Raw genomic sequence first — 12050 nt, 5'->3', positions numbered from 1 at the left:
GTCATGTCTCTTGAATCTCTTACAAGAGTTAGGGGTCTGAGATGAGACAGATTCCCCAAATGGGATGAGCTGAGTGGTTTTCCTCAAAACTCAGTCTCTTGTCAGGCTTTCTAGGACCTAGGCCATTGCTGTTCCCCTGCCTGGTGCAAGTCCTTAGCCTCTCCCATCCACTCAGCCCCTCCGTACTGAACCACAAGCATGCGCCTCTCTGGTCCTGCAAGTAGGAATTGGCAATCAGGTGTGAGCTTTGGTAGAAGTGAGCCCTGGTTTTGAAGATTCCCAGCGCCACTATTTTACTGCTAATTCACTTCACCGCTCTGTCATGAAGGACTCCAGTTACAGGCAGTGGAAACATGGGTCACACTGGCTTAAGCCCCAAGAATTGACTCATAAGTCATCAAGAAAAGGAGTGGTTTGGTTTCAGTTCTGGATAGATCCAGGGGCACAAAGGATAACCTTAAGATTCTCCCTTTCTCCACTGTGCTGCTCTGTACCATTTTGTCCCATTGTCGACAGTCTTCTTTCCTTTGGGGGAAGCAGGGAGGACATGGCACAGATGACTCTAACTTACGTTAGCCAGTTTGGAAAGCCCAGAGGAAAAGGAAAGACATCTCCTTCCCTACGTCAGTATATTCGTGTAGATAAATCTCAGGAAAGGGCTCTGATGGGCCCAGCTTGGATTACTGCTTGGACATCTTGCACCAGTCACTATATCCAGGGGGACAGAGTACCATTACAGGCTGCATACTTCAAGGGTACTGGATACTGTGAATTTGAATTTCAGCCCTACCAGAATCACATGGAACAGGTGATGAGGAAAGAATGACTCCCCACAGTAAGGGATGCAAAGCAAACAAAACAACAGTTGCCTATTATACCCACTCTCCAACTCGAAGCCTCAGTTTCCTCATCTGCAGTGGTGCTGTTTACCATTCATGAAATAATTCCTGTGTTCCACACACTGTTAAAAACACTGTCCTTGTGTTAGCCCATTTACTCTACTTGAGTGAGATCCTCTGAGGCAGGTTCTGTTATTAACCCCTTTTTGCAAAGGAGGTAACAGGCACCAGTAGTTGAGGTAGCCTGCTGGGGGTCCCATGGCAGGTGAGTGCTGGGGTAGTGCTCAACCGAAGCAGCCAGACTCCAAAACCTGTTCTTCCAGCCACTGCTATAGCTGCCTTTTAAAAAGAACACTTCTTATGTGTATATGTGTACAATTATAGTTGACATAAAATAAACACAATTTGATAAGTATTGACATATATATTCCATGAAACTATCACCACAATCAAGATAGTGAACATTCTTAACTGAAGTTTCCTCATGTCATTTGTAATCCTGCCCTCTAGTCTCTCACCATCCCCAAGAAATCACTGATCTGCTTTCTGTCACTAGAGATCAGTTTACAATTCCTAGGGCTTTATATAAATGAAACCGTATAGGATGTATGCTCTTTTGCCTTTTTTCATTCAGCATAACTGTTTTGAGGTTCATCCATGTTGTTATGTGTATCAGTAGTTCATTCTTTTATATTTCTGGGTATATGAAATCCCACTGTATGGCCATATCATAATTTATCTACTCAGCTGTTGATGGACATTTGGGTTTCAGGTTTTGGCTATTACAAATAAAGTTGCTGTGAATAAGTAAAGCAGTGAAAAGGCTGGATCATGTGGTAGTTGTACAGTTTAAACTGCCAAGCTCTTTTCCATGTGGTTGTATCGTTTTACATTCCCATCAGCAGTGTATGGGAGTTCCAGTTGTTCCACGTTCTAGCACTTGCTGTGGTTAATCTTTTTAATTTTAGCCATTCTAACAGGTGCATAATAATAGCTCATTGTGATTTCAGTTTACATATCCCTAGTGACAACTTTATTGAGCATCATTTCATGTGCTTATCTGTCATCCATGTATCTTCTTTGATGAAGTATCTGTTCAGATCTTTCTCCCATTTTTTTAAGTTGCTTAAGTTTTGAGAATTCTTTATGTACTCTGCATACAATATATAAGTTGCAAAGATTTTCTCCCAGTCTGTGGCTTGTGTTTTCCTTCTCTTAATAGTGTCTTTTGAAGAGCAGAATTTTTTAATTTTGAAAAAGTCAAATTATCAATTTGTTCTGTGGATTTTGGTTTTGGTGTCATATCTAAGACATCTTTGCCTAACTGAAGGTCATGATGACTTCTCTCTTTTTTTTTTTTTTTTTTTTTAGGAGTTTCATAGTTTTAGGTTTTATGTTTAGGTCTATGATCCATTTTGAGGTAATTTTAGTATATGATGCAACATATGGATCCAAGTTCATTTTTTTTTTTTTACCATTTCTTGAAAAGCTTATCTTTTCTCTTTGTGTATTTGACAAAAATCAGTTGCCCATATGTGTGGATTCATTTGTAGAATTTCCATTCTGTTCCATTGTTCTGTCCACTTTTTCCTAATACCACACTTTTTATTACTGTAGCTTTATAATAACTCTTAGAATCAGTTGTCATTAGCCCTCCAGCTTTGTTCTTTTTCAGAGTTTCTAAGCCTTTTGATTTCCATATGAATTTTTAAACCATCTTGTCAATTTCTACAAAAAAATCTGGAATTTCATTTGGGATTCTGTAAACTATATAGATCAATTTGGGAAGAATTGACATCATAACAATGTTGAATCTTCTGAACCCTCAACAACTTATATCTCTCCATTTATTTAATCTTTAATTTTGCTCAGCCACATTTTATACTCTTCAGTGTATAGGTCTTTTGCATCTTTTTGTCAGATTTATTCGTAGATATTTCAAATTTTTGATGCCATTATAAGTGGTATTTTTTTTAATTTCTGATTTTTCATTGCTAGTATTAGAAATATAATTGGGTTTTATATATTGATCTTATATCCTTAAACCTTGCTAAATTACTTATTCTAGTAGCTTTTTTTTTGGTATAGTCTATCAAATTTATACATAGGTGATTATATTTTCCGTAAATAAAGACAATTTTACTTCTTCCTTTCCAGTCTGGATGCCTCTATTTCTTTTACTTGCTTTATTGCACTGGCTACAACCTCTAATACAGTGCTGAATGGTGAGAGTGAACATCTCTCTTTAATTTGCTCCATTCTAGTTTCTGAAGGTGGAAACTGAGGCCATTTATTTGAAGTCTTTTTCTTTTTTTCCAATATAGGTGTTGATAAATTTCTTCCTAAGTACTGCTTTAGCAAGATCCCAGAAATGCTGTCATGTTGTGTTTTCATTGTCATTTGGTTCAAGATACTTTATAATTTCCATTTGATTTTTTTTATTCATGTGTTATTTACAAGTGTTATTTAGTTTCCAAGTATTAAGGGATTTTTTTCAAGGATATTTCTGTTATTGATTTCTAATTTAATTCTATTGGGGCAGAGATTTCATATGACTTGAATCCTTTTGAATTTATTGAGACTTATTTTCTAGTCCAAAATATGATCTATCTTAGTAAATGTTCCATATATGCTTGAAAAGAATGGGTATTCAGATGTTCTTGGGTAGAGTGTTATATAAATGTCAATTAGGTCAAGTTGGTTGATAGGGTTGTTCAAGTCTATGATATGATTGCTGATTTTCTGCCTGCTTGTTTTATCAATGATTGAGAGAGGGGTATTGAAATCTCTTGACTATAACTGTAGATTTGTATATTTCTCCTTGCAGTTATGTTTTTGCTGTGCTTATTTTGAAAACTGCTCGATTCATATTGTACTTTGGATGAATTTATCCCCAGTAATAGTCATTGCTTAGAAATCTACTTTGTTATTAATATCGTCAATCCCACTTTAACTAATGCTAGCACATTATATCTTTTTCCATTTTTTTACTTTTAGCTTATTTACATTTTTATATTTAAAATGTATTTCTTATAGGCAGCATATAGTTTGGTTTTGCTTTTTATGTAGTCTAACAATCTCTGCTTTTTAATTGGAGTGTTTAAATCATTTATATTTAATATGAGTATTGATTTGGCTAGGTTTAAGTCTATAATCTTGCCATTTGTTCCCTGTTTTCACCCATGTTGTTTCTTTTTTCCTCTTCTTTTGTCTTCTTTTGGATAAATTAAGTATGCTTTTCATTTTAATTTCCTTCATAGGTTTATTGGCTATAACTTTGTTTTGATATTTCAGTAATTACTTTAGGGTTTCTAGTGTATGTCTTTAACTTATTACAGTCTACCTTCAAGTGATATTACACCACTTCACATATAAGAATCTTAACAGTACTATACTTCCATTTCTCCCTTACCAGCCTTTATATTATGATTGTCATTCCTTTTTACTTTTACATATGTTATAAACCCTACAATGTGCTGTTGTTGTTTTTATTGAAACAGTTGTCTTTGGAGAACTTAAATACTAAGAAAAAAATATTACATATGTACCCACATAGTTACTATTTCTAGTGATCTTCATTCCTTTGTGTAGACCCAGATGTCCATTTGGTATGACTTTCCATCCACCTGCAAGATATCTTATAACATTTCATGTAGTAAGGATCTACTGATGATGAATTCTTCCAGTTTTTGTATATCTAAAATGTTTCAATTTTATCTTTGTTATTGAAAGATATTTTTGCTGGGTATAGAATTCTAGGTTGACATTTTCTCTTTCCTAGTGCTTTAAAGATGTTACTCTACTGTTGTATTGCTTGCATTGCTTCCAGCAACAGATCTGATATCCTGCTTTTTAACTCCTCTGTGTGTAACAAGTCTTTTCTCTCTGGTTGCTTTTACTGTGTTAGTGATTTTGAACTATTTGAGTATGGATGCATTGGTATAGTTTTCTTCACATTTCTTGTATTTAAGGTACATTGAGCTTCTTAGAACTGTGTGTTTATTGTTTTCAGTAAGTTTGGAAAAATTTAGGTCATTTTCTTCAAATATTTTTTCTCCCCCCATCTCTCTCCTTTCCTTCAGTGATTCTGATTACCTGTAGGTATGGCTGCTTGAAGTTGTTTCACCACCGATGTCCCACCCATTAATGCTCTTTTCATTTTCCTTTTTTCTTTTTTAAATTCTTTTTTCTGTGTTTCATTTCAGATAGTTCCTATTGCTATGCCTTTATATTCACTAATCTCCTGCCATGTCTACTCTGTCATTTATCCCACCCAGTGGTTTTCATCTTAGACATTGTCTTTTGCAACTATAAAAATTTGATTTAGGTCTTTTTTTTTTTTTTAACTGTTTCCATAACTCTAAACTTTTTATTGTGTAAAATACATGTAACATAAACTTCACCACTTTAACCATTTTAAAGTATATAATTCAGATTGCTCTACACTGGAATTTGACACAACATTGTAAAATGACTATAACTCAATAAAAAAAAGTTTAAAAAAAAATAAAAATAAAGTATATAATTCAGAGTTATTAAGTACATTCACAAATTGTGCAGCATAATTTGTGCAACCGCTGTGTGATCATCACCAACCATCTCCAGAGGTTTTTCATCATCCCAAACTGAAGCTCTATATCCGTTAAGCATTAACTCCCCCATTCTCTTCTCTCCCCAGCTTTTGGTAACCACTGTTGGTTTCTGTCTCTAAAAATTTGACTACTATAGTGGAATCAGACAGTATTTGTCCTTTTGTGTTTGGCCTATTTTATTTAGCATACTATCTTGAAGGCCTATGCACATTGAAGCATATATCAGAATTTCACTGTTGAATATTCAGTTGTATGTCTATACCACATTTTGCTTATCCATTCATCCACGAGTGGTTGTTTTCACCTTTTGGCTATTGTGGATAATGCTGCTACAAACAACGGTGTACAAATATCTGTTCAAGTCTTTGTTTTCGATTCCTCTGGGTATATTCCTAGTAGTGCAATTGCTAGATCTTATGATAATTTTATATTTAATTTTTTTGAGGAGCCACCATTCTGTTTTACACAGTGGCAGTATCATTTACATTCCTGCCAGCGATATGTGAAAATTCCAGTTTCCCCACATCTGCACCAATACTGTTATTTTCTGTTTTTTGAAAATACCCATCCATCCTAGTGGATGTGAAGTGGTAAACCGTGCTTTTGATTTGCATTTACCTAATGATTAATGATGTTGAGCATCTTTTCAGTGCTGATTAGCTATGTGAATATCTTCTTTGGAGAAATGTCTATTCACGTACCTATTTTTTGAGTTGTTTAGAGTTGTTATTGAGTTGTAGAATTTCTTTATATATTCTGGATATTAAACCCTTATCAGATACATGAATTGTAAAATATTTTCTCCCATCTTGTGAGTTGCCTGTTTATTCTGTTGATAGTGTCCTTTGATGTACAAAAGTTTGATTTTGATGAAGCTCATTTTATCTTTTTTGTTGTTGTTGCCTGTGTTTCTGGTGTCATATCTCAGAAATCATTGCCAAATTCAGTATCATGAAGCTTTTCCTCTATGTTTTCTTCTAAAATTTTATAGTTTTAAGTCTTACATTTAAGTCTTTGATCGATTTTGAGTTAATTTTTGTTTGTGGTGTAAGAGTCCAACTTAATTCTTTTGCATGGAGGTATCCAGTTTTCCAGGCTTTGTTGAAAAGACTGTTCTTTCCCTGTTGAATGATCTTGGCACCTTTGTCAAAAATCATTTGACCATATGTGTGAGAGTCGTTTTAACCATAAGGTATACGATTATAACTTTTTTTCTTTTTAATAGAGGTACTGGGGATTGAACCCCAGACTTCGTACACACAGGCACTCTACCACTGATCTATATCTTCCCTTTACAATGATAACTTTTCATGTTACTTATCTGCTCATTTTAACATCTGTTTCAGTTGAGGTTGAGTTTGATTGCTTATTTTCCTCATCATGGATCAGGTTGCCTTCCACTTTATAGGCTTGATAGTCTTTGACTGAATGCCAGATGTTGAGAGTTTTACCTTGTTAAGTGCTGGATATTTTTGTAATCCTGTAAACCCACTTGAGCTTTGTTCTGGGACAGTTAAGTTACTTGGCAACAGTTTAATCCTTTTGGGTCTTGCTCATAAGATTTTTTAGGCACTTCCAGCTCCATGCTAATTATTGGCCACTATTGAGGCAAGACTTCTCCGAGTATTATCCCCAAACTCCATGATGTTCTCCCCAGTGCCATGGCTGATGGGAACAGACACTATTCCCCACTCAAGTGAGCACTGGGCACTATTCCCTTTCATTTGTCCTGTTGGTTCTTTACTTGACTTCAGGTAGTTTCCTCACACACTTGTTTTGATCACTGTCCTGATGAATACATAAGGGGACGCTCTGAAGATTTCCAGGGGTTTCTCTTTGTATACAAAGAGCTATAGCTTGCTCTCTCTTGCTCACTCGCGTGCTCGCTCTCTCTCTCTCACATCCTCTTATGAACTCCTTTCTCTCTCTCCCACTCTCTCCCCCTCTCTTTTTCTTGTTAGCTTTTAACCGCATTCACTCATTTCTTGCACTCCCTCATGCTTCTGGCAACCACCAGTCTGTTCTCTGTATCTATGAGTTTGTTTTTGTTTCTTTGTTCTTTTCCTTTTTTTAGATTTGACCTCTAAGAGCGATCATATGGTATTTGTCTTTCTCTGTCTGATTTATTCACTTAGTATAATATTCTCAAGTTCCAACCATATTGTTGCACATGGTGAGATTTAATCTTTTATGGCTGGGTTAATGTTCCATTGTGTGTATATGCACCACAATTTCTTCATTCATTCATCCGTCATTGGACACTTAGATTGTTTCCATATCTTCCTTATTGTAAATAATGCTGCAGTGAACATGGGGATATATGTCTTTTTGAGTTAATGTTTTTATTTGGATAAATACTCAAAAATTGAATTGCTGAATCATATGATAGTTCTACATTTCATTTCTTGAGGAGCCTCCATATTGTTTTCCATAGTGGCTGCACCAATTTATACTCACAGCAACAGCGCACAAGTGTTCTCTTTTCTCCACATCCTTGCCAACACTTGTTATTTCTTGTCTTTTTGATAATAGCCATTCTAACAGATGTGAGGTGATATCTCATTGTGGTTTTGATTTGCATTTTCCTGCTAATTAGTGATGAGCATCCTTTCATGTACCTGTTGGCCATCTGTATGTCTTCCTTAGAAAAATGTCTACTCAGAACTTCTGCCCATTTCTGAACTCTTATTACATTGATTCCCCCAGGCTCTCAGCACCATCTCTTCAACTCAGAGAGTGCGGTGGGCTCTGCTTCAGTCCCCCCCTTATGCTGACGCCTGAAAGCTCTCTCAAGGCAGGGAGCTGGGGCAATCATAGGGCTTACCGCATTTGTTTCCCATCTGTCTGGGATCATTGTCCTTTATCAGTCAATGTCCCAAGCCTTGAAAACCACTGTTTCATATATTTTGTTTGGTTTCTCTGGTTGTTTCAGGTGGGAGGATAAATTTTATCCCTGTTATTCCATCTTGGCTAAAAACAAGTCTCTACTGCTCCCTTTTTAACCAGTAAGATCACAGCGTTTCTGTGAAGGGCCGTGTGAGTTCTATTACGGAAAGGGGATACCACAGTAGGTGTTCAGTCAGTTACTCCCTCCTCACCCAAGTCTAAAGGGCCTAACTCCTAGGAATCTAAGTTTGGCAGTGACTTGGCTGGACTTAAGGAATGCTAGGTCCAGAAACCTTGCAACTGAACCTCTGCTAGCCTAGAAGTCAGCACCTTCTAACCCTGAGGGCCATCACAGGGTGAACGTGCCATCTGCTTGGGTCCAAGAGGAGAGCTGAATTATGACTGTGAGCTCCTAGAGATGATGGTCTTAGCTCTCCCACTGGACACTGTGGGCAGACATCCATTTCACCCCTGATGGTTGGTGCAAGTAAGTTGTGGTACCATGCTCCCCCTTGCCAATAACTGATTCAAGAGCCAACATGGTACCCAGTTCTAGCCAATTGGATTCAGGACCTGGAAAGTCTAGAGGGGCTGCTAGGAAAGTTCTCCTCCATTTTAAGCGAGTCAGGGGGAGAAACAGTTGGCCTTCTCTGGAGTTGCCATATCCCAAAGTGACTCTTGGAGCTACTGCCACCATTTTGGCACCAACCTGAGAATGGAGCCAACAGGAAGGACAGCAGATCAGAGAAGAAGGCCCAAGGCCCTGAAGACATCACTGAGCTGCTGAATCAAACATCCCCAAAGCCCATCTCGCCTCTGGATATTCACGTAAGGAAAAAAAAATCTCTTGTTTAAGTCAGTTAAACTTAGAGTATCTGCGGGGAGGGTATAGCACAAGTGGTAGAGTGCATGCTTAGCATGCATGAGGTTCTGGGTTCAATCCCCGGTACCTCCTCTAAGAATAAATAAATAAATAAACCTAATTACCTCCCCCCACCCCCCCCAAAAAAACCCCAAAACACTTGTGTTTCTGTTAGATGCAACCAAAAACACTGTCACTGAGCCAGCCACCTAGAGGGCCAGAGATGTATGGGGAGGGGGAGGCACCTGGAGGGAGTCCGTTCTCCTGCTAAGGAATTCCAGGTTCTCCTTTAGGTGAGAAACTGGAGCTGTGAAAAGATGTGCCCAAGGGAATCACAGTAGGGAATCAAGAGCATGGAGGCCCATCAGCCTTCCGGCTGGTGCCTGCTCCCCACAGCCCCTGCTCTTAAGGTCCAGAGGCAGCTCTGATGGTGGGGCCTGTGAGGTGGGGGCCTCAACGTTCACCGGCCCAGGTCAACATTTAGTTCTCCTGCTGAGCAAGGGCAAGCAGATACCAGAGATTTTCTTGAATTTGTGTGCTAAAATTGTGTCCTTGGAGGAAAATATCAGAGTCCCCCAAGCTGTACTCAGGGTGATTATAGGTAACAACTAATTGCTATAGTTTGAAAAGAACTTGTCCAAAGTTCCTTCCCAGGACCACCTAACAGGGCAAACCTCTGAAAGCAGAGGCGAGCAAACCTGGGGCCAGAGAGGCTCGTGTCTGCTCTTCACTCCAGAGTAGGGAGCCCCTCCATGCCCTGACCTCCTCCCTCTACCCTTGGAGCCTGTCTAAGCCAGGTGGACCATGAATGGGCCCAGAAGTACCTCCTCGAGTCCAGGGACAAAAAGGGCTGCTTTGGGCCATACAGAGTTCCTATCCCTAGAGATCGTCTCCCCCTTGCCCACCAGTTAGAGCCTCCAGAACCCTGAGGATGTGAAGCATTCATTCCAGAGTTACTGAGCCCCCAGCTGTGCTGGGCACTATTCTAGGTGAAAGGTATTCAGCAGTGAATAAAACAAAGTCCCAGTGAATGTGGAGGAAAAGGCAGATCAATAAATCAATATAGATTATAATGTCAGATGGTTGTAAGTGCTGTAATAAAATCCAAGTCAGAGAAAGGAGAGGGTGGTTTTCAGAAAGGGTGGTCAGGGAAGGCCTCCTTGAGGTGGTGAAATTGTAACAGGTGAGCTGAGAACCTTTAATGAACCAAGGAGTCTGCCATGCCAATATCTAGAGAAAGTTCCAGGCATGGTTTTGAGCCAAGTTTGAAGACTAACAGGAGTTTGGTGTTGCTGGAAAGTGATTCGGGGAAGAGAGGCGTAAGAGGTGAAGTTGGAGAGGTGACAAGGTAGGATCTTGGAGGTCTTGCAAGCCACAAGGAGCACATTGGCTTTCCCTTTTGTGTGTGATCAGAGCTGTTGGAGGGTTTGGAGCAGAAGAAAGATGTGACCAGACTCAGGTTTAAAGAGCCGCTCTGGCTGCTGTATCCATGTAAGCCCCTGGTACATAGTACGTCCTCACTAAGTGTCGGGGGGTTATTGTTACTGTTTTCAGCCTCATCGTTGGACTCTTGAGCTCAGTGAGGGCAGAGACCTGAATAGTCATCTTGTGCCCCTAATGTCCAGTACAGAGGATGCTAAGATGTATGCATACACAAATGAGTGACTCAGGACCTGAATAAATGAGCAAGCAGGTGTGGTCTCATTCTGAGGATGAGACTCAGGCGCCAGAAGAGCACTGAGACCCACGGCTGCCAAGGCCCCTTGCTGAGGCCAGTCACAGCATGAAGGAACCTTACCACTGGCCGTGCAGCAGAAAGATCAGGTGAGCATGTGTCATGGTAAGCACCACTATTGAAGGCCTAACTGAGAACATGTAGGACACAGCTCGGCCCCAATTTGCTGCAGGAGCCAAAGTGCACCTTGCCAAATACCAGGTGCAGAGCAGGCAAACCACAAGGGGTTTCCAGGATCATGAGGCTGCTTTCAGGCTCACCCTGATTCCCCTGCGAGCATTAGGGACAGGTGTTTCGCACAGAAGAGTACCCCAGAGGGTACAACGCAGCCAGGCACTGGTGTCCAAATTTTGGGTTCTACGTCTCCTTGAGAGGTGGCAGAGATCGTTGTGGGCTAGGGCAATCATGGAGGGCTTCCTGGAAGAACTCCAGCCTGGACAAAGGGAAAAGATTCAAACTGAAGATACTGGAGAGCTGGAGTTGCAGACACTGCCCTCCCCTTGCCTCCAGCTTCCCTATGAGGTTTCCCACCTCTGAAACACATGTGATACCCCTCCCCACTATCCACAGAACAGTGCTTTGGCTTTGCATTCAGAAGTCCTGTTTCCAGAAAATGACCTTAATGTACCCATTCAGCCTTGCCTCTCCTGAGCAGCCACACATAATGCATTTTCTTTTTAAAATTTTTTTTTTCTTCTTTTTTTTTTTAAACATCATGCATTTTCTATTCCAGCGCGTTTGGTCACGCTGTTTCCTCTGTCAGGAATTCCCTTCTCCAGGCCCACTTTCTAAACTACTGCCCATTCATCAAAGCCCTGCTCCAGTGTCCCAGCTTCAGAGAAGTCTCCACCCTCTGATCCCACATCACACACAGTTGGAAAAGCTGTATGCCAAGCTGCTCTTACTGGTTCTGTCTCTGGGGTGACTGTTACGTAACAGGCCTCTTGTCCTGGTGTAATTATTAGTAGTGTCCCTTTCACTCTCACTCCCAGATGTGTTCCAGCTAAAGACAAATTACTCAGTCACCCTTCATTGTCCCCACACTTCTCTTCCCACCTGAAATCCTTTGGGCAGGAACCATGTTGTCAGGGCTGAGCACAATGCCTTGACACATTTGGATAGACATTCACTTCACA

The sequence above is a fragment of the Camelus dromedarius genome, chromosome 18 (genome assembly GCF_036321535.1).
Source record: "Camelus dromedarius isolate mCamDro1 chromosome 18, mCamDro1.pat, whole genome shotgun sequence".
Classification (NCBI taxonomy): domain Eukaryota; kingdom Metazoa; phylum Chordata; class Mammalia; order Artiodactyla; family Camelidae; genus Camelus; species Camelus dromedarius.
The sequence above is the reverse complement of the archived record's forward strand: the minus strand, read 5'-3'. Positions refer to the sequence as shown.